Genomic DNA, 25096 nt, shown 5'->3' with positions numbered 1-25096 from the left:
TTTGTTGCACATAGCTGCCTGCCTGTCTCTAGTTACCCCACTGGCTGTAGCTGCGTCCCTTCCGACATGGAATAACACCAACTGTAACGATAAACTGAAAATTAACAGTATAAACCTGCATCATTTTGGACTCTGGTATTTGCTGAATCCGGGTGACCTGACAATCGATGGTGGTGCCGCTGGTGATTCTGGCCTTCTTGGAATCTGTTGGGCCTATGTGTTAGCTCACACATCACTTGGGTATCCATGGTAACTACCACAACATGGTCATCTGCAGTTTACATCTAGCCCGTGGCATTGAATGGCATTTTAAAAGTGCTAAGGGTCCTGGTGCAATAATCCTCCCATGAGGATCAGCCTCAACGGCTTTGTAGATTGCACTCATGTCAGCAACTCCATATACATTTTTTTTTCTTCATGCTTCTTTCTTCATCCTTTTTTCTTTCTGTCATTCAGACTTTCATTCATTCGATCTCTCTCACTCACTTGCTTTAACTCATTTGTTCTCACTCACTCACTCACTCACTCAATCACTCACTCACTCATTCACTCTCACTCACTCTCACTCTCTCACTCACTCGCTCACTAAGTCAGTCTCTCTCTCTCTCTCTCTCTCTTTTTCTTTTTATATATATTTTTTTCCGTCTTCTTCTTCTTCTTCTTCTTCAGACCCTGTCATAGCACTAATGCCTTTCCAATACCACCAGCAGATGGAGACACTCCATTGCAACATTGGTTGTGAGCAGCAGTTTCTAAAAACAAATGCCTCATGGCGGATTTCCCATCCATCAATGGATGGTAAATTTTGTTTTTATCATTCACTGACCACAGATACCAATGCATGGTCAAGCAACAGCAATGACACACCCTTGTGTATAGGCATGAGACCCTCACGTCATTTAACAGGATTCAGCACCACCCACAAGACAGCTACCTGTCATGTCATGTCAAACCTGCACAGGTGTGCTAGATTATTATTATTTAGTTTTATTTTATTTTTTTACACCAATCAGTGTGCAAACATGGTCATTAAAACGCTAAATGAATAGACGTTCATAAACCAGTCAGTGCAACTCATCATTTTGGTCTCCAATTCTCAAACTCAAATTCTCACCCACGGAGGATTAAATGAGAATCTTTCTTGTTTAACACTGGAATGGGGTGGTGCACTGTTCACTACCCGAATATACTGCCACATCGGGTCAATGCATAGGGCGACAGAAGCAAGCTTCCAAATCAGCTCCCTTTCTCAAAAATCCATTTAATTTATGGTCCCCAGATAGGGAACGTATGTATCAGTATGTGCTCACAAGTCACCCAAGTGCAAGTATTCACACAAAAAAAAACGTGCCTCAGGATGCGATCTGTCGCAAGATCCTTTCTTTTTTTACACTTGATCTAAGCCAAAAGGCCTAGAGGGGATAACCGGGAAAGGGGTGGACCCAACCATGTCCCCTTCATGAGCACTCACATTACTCATAGGAATGGAAGGAAGGCTGGCAGCCAACCAGCCTCCCATACACTCTCTGGGTGGGTGGCAGTCAGCCACCCATACATACATACATACAGCACAGGCTAAACCCACATCATCACTTAAAAAAAGGACAGGCGACCATTGCACTCTGATGGAGCATTTAGCAATGCAATCCATAGCCTGGCTTTTGCCTGAACCCCCATCACTCCTCCTCTTGCATATAAGACAATATTTCAGATCTGCATATGAAAACAACACGCCTACCTTTGTTGCACATAGCTGCCTGCCTGTCTCTAGTTACCCCACTGGCTGTAGCTGCGTCCCTTCCGACATGGAATAACACCAACTGTAACGATAAACTGAAAATTAACAGTATAAACCTGCATCATTTTGGACTCTGGTATTTGCTGAATCCGGGTGACCTGACAATCGATGGTGGTGCCGCTGGTGATTCTGGCCTTCTTGGAATCTGTTGGGCCTATGTGTTAGCTCACACATCACTTGGGTATCCATGGTAACTACCACAACATGGTCATCTGCAGTTTACATCTAGCCCGTGGCATTGAATGGCATTTTAAAAGTGCTAAGGGTCCTGGTGTAATAATCCTCCCATGAGGATCAGCCTCAACGGCTTTGTAGATTGCACTCATGTCAGCAACTCCATATACATTTTTTTTTCTTCATGCTTCTTTCTTCATCCTTTTTTCTTTCTGTCATTCAGACTTTCATTCATTCGATCTCTCTCACTCACTTGCTTTAACTCATTTGTTCTCACTCACTCACTCACTCACTCAATCACTCACTCACTCATTCACTCTCACTCACTCTCACTCTCTCACTCACTCGCTCACTAAGTCAGTCTCTCTCTCTCTCTCTCTTTTTCTTTTTATATATATTTTTTTCCGTCTTCTTCTTCTTCTTCTTCTTCTTCTTCAGACCCTGTCATAGCACTAATGCCTTTCCAATACCACCAGCAGATGGAGACACTCCATTGCAACATTGGTTGTGAGCAGCAGTTTCTAAAAACAAATGCCTCATGGCGGATTTCCCATCCATCAATGGATGGTAAATTTTGTTTTTATCATTCACTGACCACAGATACCAATGCATGGTCAAGCAACAGCAATGACACACCCTTGTGTATAGGCATGAGACCCTCACGTCATTTAACAGGATTCAGCACCACCCACAAGACAGCTACCTGTCATGTCATGTCAAACCTGCACAGGTGTGCTAGATTATTATTATTTAGTTTTATTTTATTTTTTTACACCAATCAGTGTGCAAACATGGTCATTAAAACGCTAAATGAATAGACGTTCATAAACCAGTCAGTGCAACTCATCATTTTGGTCTCCAATTCTCAAACTCAAATTCTCACCCACGGAGGATTAAATGAGAATCTTTCTTGTTTAACACTGGAATGGGGTGGTGCACTGTTCACTACCCGAATATACTGCCACATCGGGTCAATGCATAGGGCGACAGAAGCAAGCTTCCAAATCAGCTCCCTTTCTCAAAAATCCATTTAATTTATGGTCCCCAGATAGGGAACGTATGTATCAGTATGTGCTCACAAGTCACCCAAGTGCAAGTATTCACACAAAAAAAAAACGTGCCTCAGGATGCGATCTGTCGCAAGATCCTTTCTTTTTTTACACTTGATCTAAGCCAAAAGGCCTAGAGGGGATAACCGGGAAAGGGGTGGACCCAACCATGTCCCCTTCATGAGCACTCACATTACTCATAGGAATGGAAGGAAGGCTGGCAGCCAACCAGCCTCCCATACACTCTCTGGGTGGGTGGCAGTCAGCCACCCATACATACATACAGCACAGGCTAAACCCACATCATCACTTAAAAAAAGGACAGGCGACCATTGCACTCTGATGGAGCATTTAGCAATGCAATCCATAGCCTGGCTTTTGCCTGAACCCCCATCACTCCTCCTCTTGCATATAAGACAATATTTCAGATCTGCATATGAAAACAACACGCCTACCTTTGTTGCACATAGCTGCCTGCCTGTCTCTAGTTACCCCACTGGCTGTAGCTGCGTCCCTTCCGACATGGAATAACACCAACTGTAACGATAAACTGAAAATTAACAGTATAAACCTGCATCATTTTGGACTCTGGTATTTGCTGAATCCGGGTGACCTGACAATCGATGGTGGTGCCGCTGGTGATTCTGGCCTTCTTGGAATCTGTTGGGCCTATGTGTTAGCTCACACATCACTTGGGTATCCATGGTAACTACCACAACATGGTCATCTGCAGTTTACATCTAGCCCGTGGCATTGAATGGCATTTTAAAAGTGCTAAGGGTCCTGGTGCAATAATCCTCCCATGAGGATCAGCCTCAACGGCTTTGTAGATTGCACTCATGTCAGCAACTCCATATACATTTTTTTTTCTTCATGCTTCTTTCTTCATCCTTTTTTCTTTCTGTCATTCAGACTTTCATTCATTCGATCTCTCTCACTCACTTGCTTTAACTCATTTGTTCTCACTCACTCACTCACTCACTCAATCACTCACTCACTCATTCACTCTCACTCACTCTCACTCTCTCACTCACTCGCTCACTAAGTCAGTCTCTCTCTCTCTCTCTCTTTTTCTTTTTATATATATTTTTTTCCGTCTTCGTCTTCTTCTTCTTCTTCTTCTTCTTCAGACCCTGTCATAGCACTAATGCCTTTCCAATACCACCAGCAGATGGAGACACTCCATTGCAACATTGGTTGTGAGCAGCAGTTTCTAAAAACAAATGCCTCATGGCGGATTTCCCATCCATCAATGGATGGTAAATTTTGTTTTTATCATTCACTGACCACAGATACCAATGCATGGTCAAGCAACAGCAATGACACACCCTTGTGTATAGGCATGAGACCCTCACGTCATTTAACAGGATTCAGCACCACCCACAAGACAGCTACCTGTCATGTCATGTCAAACCTGCACAGGTGTGCTAGATTATTATTATTTAGTTTTATTTTATTTTTTTACACCAATCAGTGTGCAAACATGGTCATTAAAACGCTAAATGAATAGACGTTCATAAACCAGTCAGTGCAACTCATCATTTTGGTCTCCAATTCTCAAACTCAAATTCTCACCCACGGAGGATTAAATGAGAATCTTTCTTGTTTAACACTGGAATGGGGTGGTGCACTGTTCACTACCCGAATATACTGCCACATCGGGTCAATGCATAGGGCGACAGAAGCAAGCTTCCAAATCAGCTCCCTTTCTCAAAAATCCATTTAATTTATGGTCCCCAGATAGGGAACGTATGTATCAGTATGTGCTCACAAGTCACCCAAGTGCAAGTATTCACACAAAAAAAAACGTGCCTCAGGATGCGATCTGTCGCAAGATCCTTTCTTTTTTTACACTTGATCTAAGCCAAAAGGCCTAGAGGGGATAACCGGGAAAGGGGTGGACCCAACCATGTCCCCTTCATGAGCACTCACATTACTCATAGGAATGGAAGGAAGGCTGGCAGCCAACCAGCCTCCCATACACTCTCTGGGTGGGTGGCAGTCAGCCACCCATACATACATACAGCACAGGCTAAACCCACATCATCACTTAAAAAAAGGACAGGCGACCATTGCACTCTGATGGAGCATTTAGCAATGCAATCCATAGCCTGGCTTTTGCCTGAACCCCCATCACTCCTCCTCTTGCATATAAGACAATATTTCAGATCTGCATATGAAAACAACACGCCTACCTTTGTTGCACATAGCTGCCTGCCTGTCTCTAGTTACCCCACTGGCTGTAGCTGCGTCCCTTCCGACATGGAATAACACCAACTGTAACGATAAACTGAAAATTAACAGTATAAACCTGCATCATTTTGGACTCTGGTATTTGCTGAATCCGGGTGACCTGACAATCGATGGTGGTGCCGCTGGTGATTCTGGCCTTCTTGGAATCTGTTGGGCCTATGTGTTAGCTCACACATCACTTGGGTATCCATGGTAACTACCACAACATGGTCATCTGCAGTTTACATCTAGCCCGTGGCATTGAATGGCATTTTAAAAGTGCTAAGGGTCCTGGTGCAATAATCCTCCCATGAGGATCAGCCTCAACGGCTTTGTAGATTGCACTCATGTCAGCAACTCCATATACATTTTTTTTTCTTCATGCTTCTTTCTTCATCCTTTTTTCTTTCTGTCATTCAGACTTTCATTCATTCGATCTCTCTCACTCACTTGCTTTAACTCATTTGTTCTCACTCACTCACTCACTCACTCAATCACTCACTCACTCATTCACTCTCACTCACTCTCACTCACTCTCACTCTCTCACTCACTCGCTCACTAAGTCAGTCTCTCTCTCTCTCTCTCTCTCTCTCTTTTTCTTTTTATATATATTTTTTTCCGTCTTCTTCTTCTTCTTCTTCTTCTTCTTCAGACCCTGTCATAGCACTAATGCCTTTCCAATACCAACAGCAGATGGAGACACTCCATTGCAACATTGGTTGTGAGCAGCAGTTTCTAAAAACAAATGCCTCATGGCGGATTTCCCATCCATCAATGGATGGTAAATTTTGTTTTTATCATTCACTGACCACAGATACCAATGCATGGTCAAGCAACAGCAATGACACACCCTTGTGTATAGGCATGAGACCCTCACGTCATTTAACAGGATTCAGCACCACCCACAAGACAGCTACCTGTCATGTCATGTCAAACCTGCACAGGTGTGCTAGATTATTATTATTTAGTTTTATTTTATTTTTTTACACCAATCAGTGTGCAAACATGGTCATTAAAACGCTAAATGAATAGACGTTCATAAACCAGTCAGTGCAACTCATCATTTTGGTCTCCAATTCTCAAACTCAAATTCTCACCCACGGAGGATTAAATGAGAATCTTTCTTGTTTAACACTGGAATGGGGTGGTGCACTGTTCACTACCCGAATATACTGCCACATCGGGTCAATGCATAGGGCGACAGAAGCAAGCTTCCAAATCAGCTCCCTTTCTCAAAAATCCATTTAATTTATGGTCCCCAGATAGGGAACGTATGTATCAGTATGTGCTCACAAGTCACCCAAGTGCAAGTATTCACACAAAAAAAAAACGTGCCTCAGGATGCGATCTGTCGCAAGATCCTTTCTTTTTTTACACTTGATCTAAGCCAAAAGGCCTAGAGGGGATAACCGGGAAAGGGGTGGACCCAACCATGTCCCCTTCATGAGCACTCACATTACTCATAGGAATGGAAGGAAGGCTGGCAGCCAACCAGCCTCCCATACACTCTCTGGGTGGGTGGCAGTCAGCCACCCATACATACATACAGCACAGGCTAAACCCACATCATCACTTAAAAAAAGGACAGGCGACCATTGCACTCTGATGGAGCATTTAGCAATGCAATCCGTAGCCTGGCTTTTGCCTGAACCCCCATCACTCCTCCTCTTGCATATAAGACAATATTTCAGATCTGCATATGAAAACAACACGCCTACCTTTGTTGCACATAGCTGCCTGCCTGTCTCTAGTTACCCCACTGGCTGTAGCTGCGTCCCTTCCGACATGGAATAACACCAACTGTAACGATAAACTGAAAATTAACAGTATAAACCTGCATCATTTTGGACTCTGGTATTTGCTGAATCCGGGTGACCTGACAATCGATGGTGGTGCCGCTGGTGATTCTGGCCTTCTTGGAATCTGTTGGGCCTATGTGTTAGCTCACACATCACTTGGGTATCCATGGTAACTACCACAACATGGTCATCTGCAGTTTACATCTAGCCCGTGGCATTGAATGGCATTTTAAAAGTGCTAAGGGTCCTGGTGCAATAATCCTCCCATGAGGATCAGCCTCAACGGCTTTGTAGATTGCACTCATGTCAGCAACTCCATATACATTTTTTTTTCTTCATGCTTCTTTCTTCATCCTTTTTTCTTTCTGTCATTCAGACTTTCATTCATTCGATCTCTCTCACTCACTTGCTTTAACTCATTTGTTCTCACTCACTCACTCACTCACTCAATCACTCACTCACTCATTCACTCTCACTCACTCTCACTCTCTCACTCACTCGCTCACTAAGTCAGTCTCTCTCTCTCTCTCTCTCTTTTTCTTTTTATATATATTTTTTTCCGTCTTCTTCTTCTTCTTCTTCTTCTTCTTCAGACCCTGTCATAGCACTAATGCCTTTCCAATACCACCAGCAGATGGAGACACTCCATTGCAACATTGGTTGTGAGCAGCAGTTTCTAAAAACAAATGCCTTATGGCGGATTTCCCATCCATCAATGGATGGTAAATTTTGTTTTTATCATTCACTGACCACAGATACCAATGCATGGTCAAGCAACAGCAATGACACACCCTTGTGTATAGGCATGAGACCCTCACGTCATTTAACAGGATTCAGCACCACCCACAAGACAGCTACCTGTCATGTCATGTCAAACCTGCACATGTGTGCTAGATTATTATTATTTAGTTTTATTTTATTTTTTTACACCAATCAGTGTGCAAACATGGTCATTAAAACGCTAAATGAATAGACGTTCATAAACCAGTCAGTGCAACTCATCATTTTGGTCTCCAATTCTCAAACTCAAATTCTCACCCACGGAGGATTAAATGAGAATCTTTCTTGTTTAACACTGGAATGGGGTGGTGCACTGTTCACTACCCGAATATACAGCCACATCGGGTCAATGCATAGGGCGACAGAAGCAAGCTTCCAAATCAGCTCCCTTTCTCAAAAATCCATTTAATTTATGGTCCCCAGATAGGGAACGTATGTATCAGTATGTGCTCACAAGTCACCCAAGTGCAAGTATTCACACAAAAAAAAAACGTGCCTCAGGATGCGATCTGTCGCAAGATCCTTTCTTTTTTTACACTTGATCTAAGCCAAAAGGCCTAGAGGGGATAACCGGGAAAGGGGTGGACCCAACCATGTCCCCTTCATGAGCACTCACATTACTCATAGGAATGGAAGGAAGGCTGGCAGCCAACCAGCCTCCCATACACTCTCTGGGTGGGTGGCAGTCAGCCACCCATACATACATACAGCACAGGCTAAACCCACATCATCACTTAAAAAAAGGACAGGCGACCATTGCACTCTGATGGAGCATTTAGCAATGCAATCCGTAGCCTGGCTTTTGCCTGAACCCCCATCACTCCTCCTCTTGCATATAAGACAATATTTCAGATCTGCATATGAAAACAACACGCCTACCTTTGTTGCACATAGCTGCCTGCCTGTCTCTAGTTACCCCACTGGCTGTAGCTGCGTCCCTTCCGACATGGAATAACACCAACTGTAACGATAAACTGAAAATTAACAGTATAAACCTGCATCATTTTGGACTCTGGTATTTGCTGAATCCGGGTGACCTGACAATCGATGGTGGTGCCGCTGGTGATTCTGGCCTTCTTGGAATCTGTTGGGCCTATGTGTTAGCTCACACATCACTTGGGTATCCATGGTAACTACCACAACATGGTCATCTGCAGTTTACATCTAGCCCGTGGCATTGAATGGCATTTTAAAAGTGCTAAGGGTCCTGGTGCAATAATCCTCCCATGAGGATCAGCCTCAACGGCTTTGTAGATTGCACTCATGTCAGCAACTCCATATACATTTTTTTTTCTTCATGCTTCTTTCTTCATCCTTTTTTCTTTCTGTCATTCAGACTTTCATTCATTCGATCTCTCTCACTCACTTGCTTTAACTCATTTGTTCTCACTCACTCACTCACTCACTCAATCACTCACTCACTCATTCACTCTCACTCACTCTCACTCTCTCACTCACTCGCTCACTAAGTCAGTCTCTCTCTCTCTCTCTCTCTTTTTCTTTTTATATATATTTTTTTCCGTCTTCTTCTTCTTCTTCTTCTTCTTCTTCAGACCCTGTCATAGCACTAATGCCTTTCCAATACCACCAGCAGATGGAGACACTCCATTGCAACATTGGTTGTGAGCAGCAGTTTCTAAAAACAAATGCCTTATGGCGGATTTCCCATCCATCAATGGATGGTAAATTTTGTTTTTATCATTCACTGACCACAGATACCAATGCATGGTCAAGCAACAGCAATGACACACCCTTGTGTATAGGCATGAGACCCTCACGTCATTTAACAGGATTCAGCACCACCCACAAGACAGCTACCTGTCATGTCATGTCAAACCTGCACATGTGTGCTAGATTATTATTATTTAGTTTTATTTTATTTTTTTACACCAATCAGTGTGCAAACATGGTCATTAAAACGCTAAATGAATAGACGTTCATAAACCAGTCAGTGCAACTCATCATTTTGGTCTCCAATTCTCAAACTCAAATTCTCACCCACGGAGGATTAAATGAGAATCTTTCTTGTTTAACACTGGAATGGGGTGGTGCACTGTTCACTACCCGAATATACAGCCACATCGGGTCAATGCATAGGGCGACAGAAGCAAGCTTCCAAATCAGCTCCCTTTCTCAAAAATCCATTTAATTTATGGTCCCCAGATAGGGAACGTATGTATCAGTATGTGCTCACAAGTCACCCAAGTGCAAGTATTCACACAAAAAAAAAACGTGCCTCAGGATGCGATCTGTCGCAAGATCCTTTCTTTTTTTACACTTGATCTAAGCCAAAAGGCCTAGAGGGGATAACCGGGAAAGGGGTGGACCCAACCATGTCCCCTTCATGAGCACTCACATTACTCATAGGAATGGAAGGAAGGCTGGCAGCCAACCAGCCTCCCATACACTCTCTGGGTGGGTGGCAGTCAGCCACCCATACATACATACAGCACAGGCTAAACCCACATCATCACTTAAAAAAAGGACAGGCGACCATTGCACTCTGATGGAGCATATAGCAATGCAATTCATAGCCTGGCTTTTGCCTGAACCCCCATCACTCCTCCTCTTGCATATAAGACAATATTTCAGATCTGCATATGAAAACAACACGCCTACCTTTGTTGCACATAGCTGCCTGCCTGTCTCTAGTTACCCCACTGGCTGTAGCTGCGTCCCTTCCGACATGGAATAACACCAACTGTAACGATAAACTGAAAATTAACAGTATAAACCTGCATCATTTTGGACTCTGGTATTTGCTGAATCCGGGTGACCTGACAATCGATGGTGGTGCCGCTGGTGATTCTGGCCTTCTTGGAATCTGTTGGGCCTATGTGTTAGCTCACACATCACTTGGGTATCCATGGTAACTACCACAACATGGTCATCTGCAGTTTACATCTAGCCCGTGGCATTGAATGGCATTTTAAAAGTGCTAAGGGTCCTGGTGCAATAATCCTCCCATGAGGATCAGCCTCAACGGCTTTGTAGATTGCACTCATGTCAGCAACTCCATATACATTTTTTTTTCTTCATGCTTCTTTCTTCATCCTTTTTTCTTTCTGTCATTCAGACTTTCATTCATTCGATCTCTCTCACTCACTTGCTTTAACTCATTTGTTCTCACTCACTCACTCACTCACTCAATCACTCACTCACTCATTCACTCTCACTCACTCTCACTCTCTCACTCACTCGCTCACTAAGTCAGTCTCTCTCTCTCTCTCTCTCTTTTTCTTTTTATATATATTTTTTTCCGTCTTCTTCTTCTTCTTCTTCTTCAGACCCTGTCATAGCACTAATGCCTTTCCAATACCACCAGCAGATGGAGACACTCCATTGCAACATTGATTGTGAGCAGCAGTTTCTAAAAACAAATGCCTCATGGCGGATTTCCCATCCATCAATGGATGGTAAATTTTGTTTTTATCATTCACTGACCACAGATACCAATGCATGGTCAAGCAACAGCAATGACACACCCTTGTGTATAGGCATGAGACCCTCACGTCATTTAACAGGATTCAGCACCACCCACAAGACAGCTACCTGTCATGTCATGTCAAACCTGCACAGGTGTGCTAGATTATTATTATTTAGTTTTATTTTATTTTTTTACACCAATCAGTGTGCAAACATGGTCATTAAAACGCTAAATGAATAGACGTTCTTAAACCAGTCAGTGCAACTCATCATTTTGGTCTCCAATTCTCAAACTCAAATTCTCACCCACGGAGGATTAAATGAGAATCTTTCTTGTTTAACACTGGAATGGGGTGGTGCACTGTTCACTACCCGAATATACTGCCACATCGGGTCAATGCATAGGGCGACAGAAGCAAGCTTCCAAATCAGCTCCCTTTCTCAAAAATCCATTTAATTTATGGTCCCCAGATAGGGAACGTATGTATCAGTATGTGCTCACAAGTCACCCAAGTGCAAGTATTCACACAAAAAAAAACGTGCCTCAGGATGCGATCTGTCGCAAGATCCTTTCTTTTTTTACACTTGATCTAAGCCAAAAGGCCTAGAGGGGATAACCGGGAAAGGGGTGGACCCAACCATGTCCCCTTCATGAGCACTCACATTACTCATAGGAATGGAAGGAAGGCTGGCAGCCAACCAGCCTCCCATACACTCTCTGGGTGGGTGGCAGTCAGCCACCCATACATACATACAGCACAGGCTAAACCCACATCATCACTTAAAAAAAGGACAGGCGACCATTGCACTCTGATGGAGCATTTAGCAATGCAATCCATAGCCTGGCTTTTGCCTGAACCCCCATCACTCCTCCTCTTGCATATAAGACAATATTTCAGATCTGCATATGAAAACAACACGCCTACCTTTGTTGCACATAGCTGCCTGCCTGTCTCTAGTTACCCCACTGGCTGTAGCTGCGTCCCTTCCGACATGGAATAACACCAACTGTAACGATAAACTGAAAATTAACAGTATAAACCTGCATCATTTTGGACTCTGGTATTTGCTGAATCCGGGTGACCTGACAATCGATGGTGGTGCCGCTGGTGATTCTGGCCTTCTTGGAATCTGTTGGGCCTATGTGTTAGCTCACACATCACTTGGGTATCCATGGTAACTACCACAACATGGTCATCTGCAGTTTACATCTAGCCCGTGGCATTGAATGGCATTTTAAAAGTGCTAAGGGTCCTGGTGCAATAATCCTCCCATGAGGATCAGCCTCAACGGCTTTGTAGATTGCACTCATGTCAGCAACTCCATATACATTTTTTTTTCTTCATGCTTCTTTCTTCATCCTTTTTTCTTTCTGTCATTCAGACTTTCATTCATTCGATCTCTCTCACTCACTTGCTTTAACTCATTTGTTCTCACTCACTCACTCACTCACTCAATCACTCACTCACTCATTCACTCTCACTCACTCTCACTCTCTCACTCACTCGCTCACTAAGTCAGTCTCTCTCTCTCTCTCTCTCTTTTTCTTTTTATATATATTTTTTTCCGTCTTCTTCTTCTTCTTCTTCTTCAGACCCTGTCATAGCACTAATGCCTTTCCAATACCACCAGCAGATGGAGACACTCCATTGCAACATTGATTGTGAGCAGCAGTTTCTAAAAACAAATGCCTCATGGCGGATTTCCCATCCATCAATGGATGGTAAATTTTGTTTTTATCATTCACTGACCACAGATACCAATGCATGGTCAAGCAACAGCAATGACACACCCTTGTGTATAGGCATGAGACCCTCACGTCATTTAACAGGATTCAGCACCACCCACAAGACAGCTACCTGTCATGTCATGTCAAACCTGCACAGGTGTGCTAGATTATTATTATTTAGTTTTATTTTATTTTTTTACACCAATCAGTGTGCAAACATGGTCATTAAAACGCTAAATGAATAGACGTTCTTAAACCAGTCAGTGCAACTCATCATTTTGGTCTCCAATTCTCAAACTCAAATTCTCACCCACGGAGGATTAAATGAGAATCTTTCTTGTTTAACACTGGAATGGGGTGGTGCACTGTTCACTACCCGAATATACTGCCACATCGGGTCAATGCATAGGGCGACAGAAGCAAGCTTCCAAATCAGCTCCCTTTCTCAAAAATCCATTTAATTTATGGTCCCCAGATAGGGAACGTATGTATCAGTATGTGCTCACAAGTCACCCAAGTGCAAGTATTCACACAAAAAAAAACGTGCCTCAGGATGCGATCTGTCGCAAGATCCTTTCTTTTTTTACACTTGATCTAAGCCAAAAGGCCTAGAGGGGATAACCGGGAAAGGGGTGGACCCAACCATGTCCCCTTCATGAGCACTCACATTACTCATAGGAATGGAAGGAAGGCTGGCAGCCAACCAGCCTCCCATACACTCTCTGGGTGGGTGGCAGTCAGCCACCCATACATACATACAGCACAGGCTAAACCCACATCATCACTTAAAAAAAGGACAGGCGACCATTGCACTCTGATGGAGCATTTAGCAATGCAATCCATAGCCTGGCTTTTGCCTGAACCCCCATCACTCCTCCTCTTGCATATAAGACAATATTTCAGATCTGCATATGAAAACAACACGCCTACCTTTGTTGCACATAGCTGCCTGCCTGTCTCTAGTTACCCCACTGGCTGTAGCTGCGTCCCTTCCGACATGGAATAACACCAACTGTAACGATAAACTGAAAATTAACAGTATAAACCTGCATCATTTTGGACTCTGGTATTTGCTGAATCCGGGTGACCTGACAATCGATGGTGGTGCCGCTGGTGATTCTGGCCTTCTTGGAATCTGTTGGGCCTATGTGTTAGCTCACACATCACTTGGGTATCCATGGTAACTACCACAACATGGTCATCTGCAGTTTACATCTAGCCCGTGGCATTGAATGGCATTTTAAAAGTGCTAAGGGTCCTGGTGCAATAATCCTCCCATGAGGATCAGCCTCAACGGCTTTGTAGATTGCACTCATGTCAGCAACTCCATATACATTTTTTTTTCTTCATGCTTCTTTCTTCATCCTTTTTTCTTTCTGTCATTCAGACTTTCATTCATTCGATCTCTCTCACTCACTTGCTTTAACTCATTTGTTCTCACTCACTCACTCACTCACTCAATCACTCACTCACTCATTCACTCTCACTCACTCTCACTCTCTCACTCACTCGCTCACTAAGTCAGTCTCTCTCTCTCTCTCTCTCTTTTTCTTTTTATATATATTTTTTTCCGTCTTCTTCTTCTTCTTCTTCTTCTTCAGACCCTGTCATAGCACTAATGCCTTTCCAATACCACCAGCAGATGGAGACACTCCATTGCAACATTGGTTGTGAGCAGCAGTTTCTAAAAACAAATGCCTCATGGCGGATTTCCCATCCATCAATGGATGGTAAATTTTGTTTTTATCATTCACTGACCACAGATACCAATGCATGGTCAAGCAACAGCAATGACACACCCTTGTGTATAGGCATGAGACCCTCACGTCATTTAACAGGATTCAGCACCACCCAGAAGACAGCTACCTGTCATGTCATGTCAAACCTGCACAGGTGTGCTAGATTATTATTATTTAGTTTTATTTTATTTTTTTACACCAATCAGTGTGCAAACATGGTCATTAAAACGCTAAATGAATAGACGTTCATAAACCAGTCAGTGCAACTCATCATTTTGGTCTCCAATTCTCAAACTCAAATTCTCACCCACGGAGGATTAAATGAGAATCTTTCTTGTTTAACACTGGAATGGGGTGGTGCACTGTTCACTACCCGAATATACTGCCACATCGGGTCAATGCATAGGGCGACAGAAGCAAGCTTCCAAATCAGCTCCCTTTCTCAAAAATCCATTTAATTTATGGTCCCCAGATAGGGAACGTATGTATCAGTATGTGCTCACAAGTCACCCAAGTGCAAGTATTCACACAAAAAAAAACGTGCCTCAGGATGCGATCTGTCGCAAGATCCTTTCTTTTTTTACACTTGATCTAAGCCAAAAGGCCTAGAGGGGATAACCGGGAAAGGGGTGGACCCAACCATGTCCCCTTCATGAGCACTCACATTACTCATAGGAATGGAAGGAAGGCTGGCAGCCAACCAGCCTCCCATACACTCTCTGGGTGGGTGGCAGTCAGCCACCCATACATACATACAGCACAGGCTAAACCCACATCATCACTTAAAAAAAGGACAGGCGACCATTGCACTCTGATGGAGCATTTAGCAATGCAATCCATAGCCTGGCTTTTGCCTGAACCCCCATCACTCCTCCTCTTGCATATAAGACAATATTTCAGATCTGCATATGAAAACAACACGCCTACCTTTGTTGCACATAGCTGCCTGCCTGTCTCTAGTTACCCCACTGGCTGTAGCTGCGTCCCTTCCGACATGGAATAACACCAACTGTAACGATAAACTGAAAATTAACAGTATAAACCTGCATCATTTTGGACTCTGGTATTTGCTGAATCCGGGTGACCTGACAATCGATGGTGGTGCCGCTGGTGATTCTGGCCTTCTTGGAATCTGTTGGGCCTATGTGTTAGCTCACACATCACTTGGGTATCCATGGTAACTACCACAACATGGTCATCTGCAGTTTACATCTAGCCCGTGGCATTGAATGGCATTTTAAAAGTGCTAAGGGTCCTGGTGCAATAATCCTCCCATGAGGATCAGCCTCAACGGCTTTGTAGATTGCACTCATGTCAGCAACTCCATATACATTTTTTTTTCTTCATGCTTCTTTCTTCATCCTTTTTTCTTTCTGTCATTCAGACTTTCATTCATTCGATCTCTCTCACTCACTTGCTTTAACTCATTTGTTCTCACTCACTCACTCACTCACTCAATCACTCACTCACTCACTCAATCACTCACTCACTCATTCACTCTCACTCACTCTCACTCTCTCACTCACTCGCTCACTAAGTCAGTCTCTCTCTCTCTCTCTCTCTTTTTCTTTTTATATATATTTTTTTCCGTCTTCTTCTTCTTCTTCTTCTTCTTCAGACCCTGTCATAGCACTAATGCCTTTCCAATACCACCAGCAGATGGAGACACTCCATTGCAACATTGGTTGTGAGCAGCAGTTTCTAAAAACAAATGCCTCATGGCGGATTTCCCATCCATCAATGGATGGTAAATTTTGTTTTTATCATTCACTGACCACAGATACCAATGCATGGTCAAGCAACAGCAATGACACACCCTTGTGTATAGGCATGAGACCCTCACGTCATTTAACAGGATTCAGCACCACCCACAAGACAGCTACCTGTCATGTCATGTCAAACCTGCACAGGTGTGCTAGATTATTATTATTTAGTTTTATTTTATTTTTTTACACCAATCAGTGTGCAAACATGGTCATTAAAACGCTAAATGAATAGACGTTCTTAAACCAGTCAGTGCAACTCATCATTTTGGTCTCCAATTCTCAAACTCAAATTCTCACCCACGGAGGATTAAATGAGAATCTTTCTTGTTTAACACTGGAATGGGGTGGTGCACTGTTCACTACCCGAATATACTGCCACATCGGGTCAATGCATAGGGCGACAGAAGCAAGCTTCCAAATCAGCTCCCTTTCTCAAAAATCCATTTAATTTATGGTCCCCAGATAGGGAACGTATGTATCAGTATGTGCTCACAAGTCACCCAAGTGCAAGTATTCACACAAAAAAAAACGTGCCTCAGGATGCGATCTGTCGCAAGATCCTTTCTTTTTTTACACTTGATCTAAGCCAAAAGGCCTAGAGGGGATAACCGGGAAAGGGGTGGACCCAACCATGTCCCCTTCATGAGCACTCACATTACTCATAGGAATGGAAGGAAGGCTGGCAGCCAACCAGCCTCCCATACACTCTCTGGGTGGGTGGCAGTCAGCCACCCATACATACATACAGCACAGGCTAAACCCACATCATCACTTAAAAAAAGGACAGGCGACCATTGCACTCTGATGGAGCATTTAGCAATGCAATCCATAGCCTGGCTTTTGCCTGAACCCCCATCACTCCTCCTCTTGCATATAAGACAATATTTCAGATCTGCATATGAAAACAACACGCCTACCTTTGTTGCACATAGCTGCCTGCCTGTCTCTAGTTACCCCACTGGCTGTAGCTGCGTCCCTTCCGACATGGAATAACACCAACTGTAACGATAAACTGAAAATTAACAGTATAAACCTGCATCATTTTGGACTCTGGTATTTGCTGAATCCGGGTGACCTGACAATCGATGGTGGTGCCGCTGGTGATTCTGGCCTTCTTGGAATCTGTTGGGCCTATGTGTTAGCTCACACATCACTTGGGTATCCATGGTAACTACCACAACATGGTCATCTGCAGTTTACATCTAGCCCGTGGCATTGAATGGCATTTTAAAAGTGCTAAGGGTCCTGGTGCAATAATCCTCCCATGAGGATCAGCCTCAACGGCTTTGTAGATTGCACTCATGTCAGCAACTCCATATACATTTTTTTTTCTTCATGCTTCTTTCTTCATCCTTTTTTCTTTCTGTCATTCAGACTTTCATTCATTCGATCTCTCTCACTCACTTGCTTTAACTCATTTGTTCTCACTCACTCACTCACTCACTCAATCACTCACTCACTCATTCACTCTCACTCACTCTCACTCTCTCACTCACTCGCTCACTAAGTCAGTCTCTCTCTCTCTCTCTCTCTTTTTCTTTTTATATATATTTTTTTCCGTCTTCTTCTTCTTCTTCTTCTTCAGACCCTGTCATAGCACTAATGCCTTTCCAATACCACCAGCAGATGGAGACACTCCATTGCAACATTGGTTGTGAGCAGCAGTTTCTAAAAACAAATGCCTCATGGCGGATTTCCCATCCATCAATGGATGGTAAATTTTGTTTTTATCATTCACTGACCACAGATACCAATGCATGGTCAAGCAACAGCAATGACACACCCTTGTGTATAGGCATGAGACCCTCACGTCATTTAACAGGATTCAGCACCACCCACAAGACAGCTACCTGTCATGTCATGTCAAACCTGCACAGGTGTGCTAGATTATTATTATTTAGTTTTATTTTTTTACACCAATCAGTGTGCAAACATGGTCATTAAAACGCTAAATGAATAGACGTTCATAAACCAGTCAGTGCAACTCATCATTTTGGTCTCCAATTCTCAAACTCAAATTCTCACCCACGGAGGATTAAATGAGAATCTTTCTTGTTTAACACTGGAATGGGGTGGTGCACTGTTCACTACCCGAATATACTGCCACATCGGGTCAATGCATAGGGCGACAGAAGCAAGCTTCCAAATCAGCTCCCTTTCTCAAAAATCCATTTAATTTATGGTCCCCAGATAGGGAACGTATGTATCAGTATGTGCTCACAAGTCACCCAAGTGCAAGTATTCACACAAAAAAAAACGTGCCTCAGGATGCGATCTGTCGCAAGATCCTTTCTTTTTTTACACTTGATCTAAGCCAAAAGGCCTAGAGGGGATAACCGGGAAAGGGGTGGACCCAACCATGTCCCCTTCATGAGCACTCACATTACTCATAGGAATGGAAGGAAGGCTGGCAGCCAACCAGCCTCCCATACACTCTCTGGGTGGGTGGCAGTCAGCCACCCATACATACATACAGCACAGGCTAAACCCACATCATCACTTAAAAAAAGGACAGGCGACTATTGCACTCTGATGGAGCATTTAGCAATGCAATCCATAGCCTGGCTTTTGCCTGAACCCCCATCACTCCTCCTCTTGCATATAAGACAATATTTCAGATCTGCATATGAAAACAACACGCCTACCTTTGTTGCACATAGCTGCCTGCCTGTCTCTAGTTACCCCACTGGCTGTAGCTGCGTCCCTTCCGACATGGAATAACACCAACTGTAACGATAAACTGAAAATTAACAGTATAAACCTGCATCATTTTGGACTCTGGTATTTGCTGAATCCGGGTGACCTGACAATCGATGGTGGTGCCGCTGGTGATTCTGGCCTTCTTGGAATCTGTTGGGCCTATGTGTTAGCTCACACATCACTTGGGTATCCATGGTAACTACCACAACATGGTCATCTGCAGTTTACATCTAGCCCGTGGCATTGAATGGCATTTTAAAAGTGCTAAGGGTCCTGGTGCAATAATCCTCCCATGAGGATCAGCCTCAACGGCTTTGTAGATTGCACTCATGTCAGCAACTCCATATACATTTTTTTTTCTTCATGCTTCTTTCTTCATCCTTTTTTCTTTCTGTCATTCAGACTTTCATTCATTCGATCTCTCTCACTCACTTGCTTTAACTCATTTGTTCTCACTCACTCACTCACTCACTCAATCACTCACTCACTCATTCACTCTCACTCACTCTCACTCTCTCACTCACTCGCTCACTAAGTCAGTCTCTCTCTCTCTCTCTCTCTCTTTTTCTTTTTATATATATTTTTTTCCGTCTTCTTCTTCTTCTTCTTCTTCAGACCCTGTCATAGCACTAATGCCTTTCCAATACCACCAGCAGATGGAGACACTCCATTGCAACATTGGTTGTGAGCAGCAGTTTCTAAAAACAAATGCCTCATGGCGGATTTCCCATCCATCAATGGATGGTAAATTTTGTTTTTATCATTCACTGACCACAGATACCAATGCATGGTCAAGCAACAGCAATGACACACCCTTGTGTATAGGCATGAGACCCTCACGTCATTTAACAGGATTCAGCACCACCCACAAGACAGCTACCTGTCATGTCATGTCAAACCTGCACAGGTGTGCTAGATTATTATTATTTAGTTTTATTTTATTTTTTTACACCAATCAGTGTGCAAACATGGTCATTAAAACGCTAAATGAATAGACGTTCATAAACCAGTCAGTGCAACTCATCATTTTGGTCTCCAATTCTCAAACTCAAATTCTCACCCACGGAGGATTAAATGAGAATCTTTCTTGTTTAACACTGGAATGGGGTGGTGCACTGTTCACTACCCGAATATACTGCCACATCGGGTCAATGCATAGGGCGACAGAAGCAAGCTTCCAAATCAGCTCCCTTTCTCAAAAATCCATTTAATTTATGGTCCCCAGATAGGGAACGTATGTATCAGTATGTGCTCACAAGTCACCCAAGTGCAAGTATTCACACAAAAAAAAAAAACGTGCCTCAGGATGCGATCTGTCGCAAGATCCTTTCTTTTTTTACACTTGATCTAAGCCAAAAGGCCTAGAGGGGATAACCGGGAAAGGGGTGGACCCAACCATGTCCCCTTCATGAGCACTCACATTACTCATAGGAATGGAAGGAAGGCTGGCAGCCAACCAGCCTCCCATACACTCTCTGGGTGGGTGGCAGTCAGCCACCCATACATACATACAGCACAGGCTAAACCCACATCATCACTTAAAAAAAGGACAGGCGACCATTGCACTCTGATGGAGCATTTAGCAATGCAATCCATAGCCTGGCTTTTGCCTGAACCCCCATCACTCCTCCTCTTGCATATAAGACAATATTTCAGATCTGCATATGAAAACAACACGCCTACCTTTGTTGCACATAGCTGCCTGCCTGTCTCTAGTTACCCCACTGGCTGTAGCTGCGTCCCTTCCGACATGGAATAACACCAACTGTAACGATAAACTGAAAATTAACAGTATAAACCTGCATCATTTTGGACTCTGGTATTTGCTGAATCCGGGTGACCTGACAATCGATGGTGGTGCCGCTGGTGATTCTGGCCTTCTTGGAATCTGTTGGGCCTATGTGTTAGCTCACACATCACTTGGGTATCCATGGTAACTACCACAACATGGTCATCTGCAGTTTACATCTAGCCCGTGGCATTGAATGGCATTTTAAAAGTGCTAAGGGTCCTGGTGTAATAATCCTCCCATGAGGATCAGCCTCAACGGCTTTGTAGATTGCACTCATGTCAGCAACTCCATATACATTTTTTTTTCTTCATGCTTCTTTCTTCATCCTTTTTTCTTTCTGTCATTCAGACTTTCATTCATTCGATCTCTCTCACTCACTTGCTTTAACTCATTTGTTCTCACTCACTCACTCACTCACTCAATCACTCACTCACTCATTCACTCTCACTCACTCTCACTCTCTCACTCACTCGCTCACTAAGTCAGTCTCTCTCTCTCTCTCTCTCTTTTTCTTTTTATATATATTTTTTTCCGTCTTCTTCTTCTTCTTCTTCTTCTTCTTCAGACCCTGTCATAGCACTAATGCCTTTCCAATACCACCAGCAGATGGAGACACTCCATTGCAACATTGGTTGTGAGCAGCAGTTTCTAAAAACAAATGCCTCATGGCGGATTTCCCATCCATCAATGGATGGTAAATTTTGTTTTTATCATTCACTGACCACAGATACCAATGCATGGTCAAGCAACAGCAATGACACACCCTTGTGTATAGGCATGAGACCCTCACGTCATTTAACAGGATTCAGCACCACCCACAAGACAGCTACCTGTCATGTCATGTCAAACCTGCACATGTGTGCTAGATTATTATTATTTAGTTTTATTTTATTTTTTTACACCAATCAGTGTGCAAACATGGTCATTAAAACGCTAAATGAATAGACGTTCTTAAACCAGTCAGTGCAACTCATCATTTTGGTCTCCAATTCTCAAACTCAAATTCTCACCCACGGAGGATTAAATGAGAATCTTTCTTGTTTAACACTGGAATGGGGTGGTGCACTGTTCACTACCCGAATATACTGCCACATCGGGTCAATGCATAGGGCGACAGAAGCAAGCTTCCAAATCAGCTCCCTTTCTCAAAAATCCATTTAATTTATGGTCCCCAGATAGGGAACGTATGTATCAGTATGTGCTCACAAGTCACCCAAGTGCAAGTATTCACACAAAAAAAAACGTGCCTCAGGATGCGATCTGTCGCAAGATCCTTTCTTTTTTTACACTTGATCTAAGCCAAAAGGCCTAGAGGGGATAACCGGGAAAGGGGTGGACCCAACCATGTCCCCTTCATGAGCACTCACATTACTCATAGGAATGGAAGGAAGGCTGGCAGCCAACCAGCCTCCCATACACTCTCTGGGTGGGTGGCAGTCAGCCACCCATACATACATACAGCACAGGCTAAACCCACATCATCACTTAAAAAAAGGACAGGCGACCATTGCACTCTGATGGAGCATTTAGCAATGCAATCCATAGCCTGGCTTTTGCCTGAACCCCCATCACTCCTCCTCTTGCATATAAGACAATATTTCAGATCTGCATATGAAAACAACACGCCTACCTTTGTTGCACATAGCTGCCTGCCTGTCTCTAGTTACCCCACTGGCTGTAGCTGCGTCCCTTCCGACATGGAATAACACCAACTGTAACGATAAACTGAAAATTAACAGTATAAACCTGCATCATTTTGGACTCTGGTATTTGCTGAATCCGGGTGACCTGACAATCGATGGTGGTGCCGCTGGTGATTCTGGCCTTCTTGGAATCTGTTGGGCCTATGTGTTAGCTCACACATCACTTGGGTATCCATGGTAACTACCACAACATGGTCATCTGCAGTTTACATCTAGCCCGTGGCATTGAATGGCATTTTAAAAGTGCTAAGGGTCCTGGTGCAATAATCCTCCCATGAGGATCAGCCTCAACGGCTTTGTAGATTGCACTCATGTCAGCAACTCCATATACATTTTTTTTTCTTCATGCTTCTTTCTTCATCCTTTTTTCTTTCTGTCATTCAGACTTTCATTCATTCGATCTCTCTCACTCACTTGCTTTAACTCATTTGTTCTCACTCACTCACTCACTCACTCAATCACTCACTCACTCATTCACTCTCACTCACTCTCACTCTCTCACTCACTCGCTCACTAAGTCAGTCTCTCTCTCTCTCTCTCTCTTTTTCTTTTTATATATATTTTTTTCCGTCTTCTTCTTCTTCTTCTTCTTCTTCTTCTTCTTCTTCAGACCCTGTCATAGCACTAATGCCTTTCCAATACCACCAGCAGATGGAGACACTCCATTGCAACATTGGTTGTGAGCAGCAGTTTCTAAAAACAAATGCCTCATGGCGGATTTCCCATCCATCAATGGATGGTAAATTTTGTTTTTATCATTCACTGACCACAGATACCAATGCATGGTCAAGCAACAGCAATGACACACCCTTGTGTATAGGCATGAGACCCTCACGTCATTTAACAGGATTCAGCACCACCCAGAAGACAGCTACCTGTCATGTCATGTCAAACCTGCACAGGTGTGCTAGATTATTATTATTTAGTTTTATTTTATTTTTTTACACCAATCAGTGTGCAAACATGGTCATTAAAACGCTAAATGAATAGACGTTCATAAACCAGTCAGTGCAACTCATCATTTTGGTCTCCAATTCTCAAACTCAAATTCTCACCCACGGAGGATTAAATGAGAATCTTTCTTGTTTAACACTGGAATGGGGTGGTGCACTGTTCACTACCCGAATATACTGCCACATCGGGTCAATGCATAGGGCGACAGAAGCAAGCTTCCAAATCAGCTCCCTTTCTCAAAAATCCATTTAATTTATGGTCCCCAGATAGGGAACGTATGTATCAGTATGTGCTCACAAGTCACCCAAGTGCAAGTATTCACACAAAAAAAAACGTGCCTCAGGATGCGATCTGTCGCAAGATCCTTTCTTTTTTTACACTTGATCTAAGCCAAAAGGCCTAGAGGGGATAACCGGGAAAGGGGTGGACCCAACCATGTCCCCTTCATGAGCACTCACATTACTCATAGGAATGGAAGGAAGGCTGGCAGCCAACCAGCCTCCCATACACTCTCTGGGTGGGTGGCAGTCAGCCACCCATACATACATACAGCACAGGCTAAACCCACATCATCACTTAAAAAAAGGACAGGCGACCATTGCACTCTGATGGAGCATTTAGCAATGCAATCCATAGCCTGGCTTTTGCCTGAACCCCCATCACTCCTCCTCTTGCATATAAGACAATATTTCAGATCTGCATATGAAAACAACACGCCTACCTTTGTTGCACATAGCTGCCTGCCTGTCTCTAGTTACCCCACTGGCTGTAGCTGCGTCCCTTCCGACATGGAATAACACCAACTGTAACGATAAACTGAAAATTAACAGTATAAACCTGCATCATTTTGGACTCTGGTATTTGCTGAATCCGGGTGACCTGACAATCGATGGTGGTGCCGCTGGTGATTCTGGCCTTCTTGGAATCTGTTGGGCCTATGTGTTAGCTCACACATCACTTGGGTATCCATGGTAACTACCACAACATGGTCATCTGCAGTTTACATCTAGCCCGTGGCATTGAATGGCATTTTAAAAGTGCTAAGGGTCCTGGTGCAATAATCCTCCCATGAGGATCAGCCTCAACGGCTTTGTAGATTGCACTCATGTCAGCAACTCCATATACATTTTTTTTTCTTCATGCTTCTTTCTTCATCCTTTTTTCTTTCTGTCATTCAGACTTTCATTCATTCGATCTCTCTCACTCACTTGCTTTAACTCATTTGTTCTCACTCACTCACTCACTCACTCAATCACTCACTCACTCATTCACTCTCACTCACTCTCACTCTCTCACTCACTCGCTCACTAAGTCAGTCTCTCTCTCTCTCTCTCTTTTTCTTTTTATATATATTTTTTTCCGTCTTCTTCTTCTTCTTCTTCTTCTTCTTCAGACCCTGTCATAGCACTAATGCCTTTCCAATACCACCAGCAGATGGAGACACTCCATTGCAA

The 25096-nt window shown here is 43.4% G+C and overlaps 14 pseudogenes; all 14 read right to left on the bottom strand.

Moving 5' to 3' along the window:
* Positions 1 to 1159: 1159 nt before the first annotated feature.
* On the bottom strand, positions 1160 to 1423 carry LOC130288964 (U2 spliceosomal RNA; annotated as a pseudogene).
* Positions 1424 to 2900: 1477 nt separating this feature from the next.
* LOC130289122 (U2 spliceosomal RNA) lies at positions 2901 to 3165 on the bottom strand (annotated as a pseudogene).
* Positions 3166 to 4641: 1476 nt separating this feature from the next.
* Positions 4642 to 4905, bottom strand: LOC130288963 (U2 spliceosomal RNA; annotated as a pseudogene).
* Positions 4906 to 6396: 1491 nt separating this feature from the next.
* LOC130289120 (U2 spliceosomal RNA) lies at positions 6397 to 6661 on the bottom strand (annotated as a pseudogene).
* Positions 6662 to 8136: 1475 nt separating this feature from the next.
* Positions 8137 to 8401, bottom strand: LOC130289666 (U2 spliceosomal RNA; annotated as a pseudogene).
* Positions 8402 to 9876: 1475 nt separating this feature from the next.
* LOC130289665 (U2 spliceosomal RNA) lies at positions 9877 to 10141 on the bottom strand (annotated as a pseudogene).
* Positions 10142 to 11610: 1469 nt separating this feature from the next.
* Positions 11611 to 11874, bottom strand: LOC130288962 (U2 spliceosomal RNA; annotated as a pseudogene).
* Positions 11875 to 13343: 1469 nt separating this feature from the next.
* On the bottom strand, positions 13344 to 13607 carry LOC130288961 (U2 spliceosomal RNA; annotated as a pseudogene).
* Positions 13608 to 15079: 1472 nt separating this feature from the next.
* Positions 15080 to 15343, bottom strand: LOC130288960 (U2 spliceosomal RNA; annotated as a pseudogene).
* Positions 15344 to 16835: 1492 nt separating this feature from the next.
* Positions 16836 to 17099, bottom strand: LOC130288959 (U2 spliceosomal RNA; annotated as a pseudogene).
* A 1464-nt stretch (positions 17100 to 18563) lies between these two features.
* On the bottom strand, positions 18564 to 18827 carry LOC130288958 (U2 spliceosomal RNA; annotated as a pseudogene).
* A 1471-nt stretch (positions 18828 to 20298) lies between these two features.
* LOC130289178 (U2 spliceosomal RNA) lies at positions 20299 to 20565 on the bottom strand (annotated as a pseudogene).
* A 1475-nt stretch (positions 20566 to 22040) lies between these two features.
* LOC130288957 (U2 spliceosomal RNA) lies at positions 22041 to 22304 on the bottom strand (annotated as a pseudogene).
* Positions 22305 to 23788: 1484 nt separating this feature from the next.
* LOC130288956 (U2 spliceosomal RNA) lies at positions 23789 to 24052 on the bottom strand (annotated as a pseudogene).
* Between the last annotated feature and the right edge of the window lie 1044 nt (positions 24053 to 25096).

The sequence above is a fragment of the Hyla sarda genome, chromosome 8 (genome assembly GCF_029499605.1).
Source record: "Hyla sarda isolate aHylSar1 chromosome 8, aHylSar1.hap1, whole genome shotgun sequence".
In the NCBI taxonomy this organism is placed as follows: Eukaryota; Metazoa; Chordata; class Amphibia; order Anura; family Hylidae; genus Hyla; species Hyla sarda.
The sequence above is the reverse complement of the archived record's forward strand: the minus strand, read 5'-3'. Positions and strand labels throughout refer to the sequence as shown.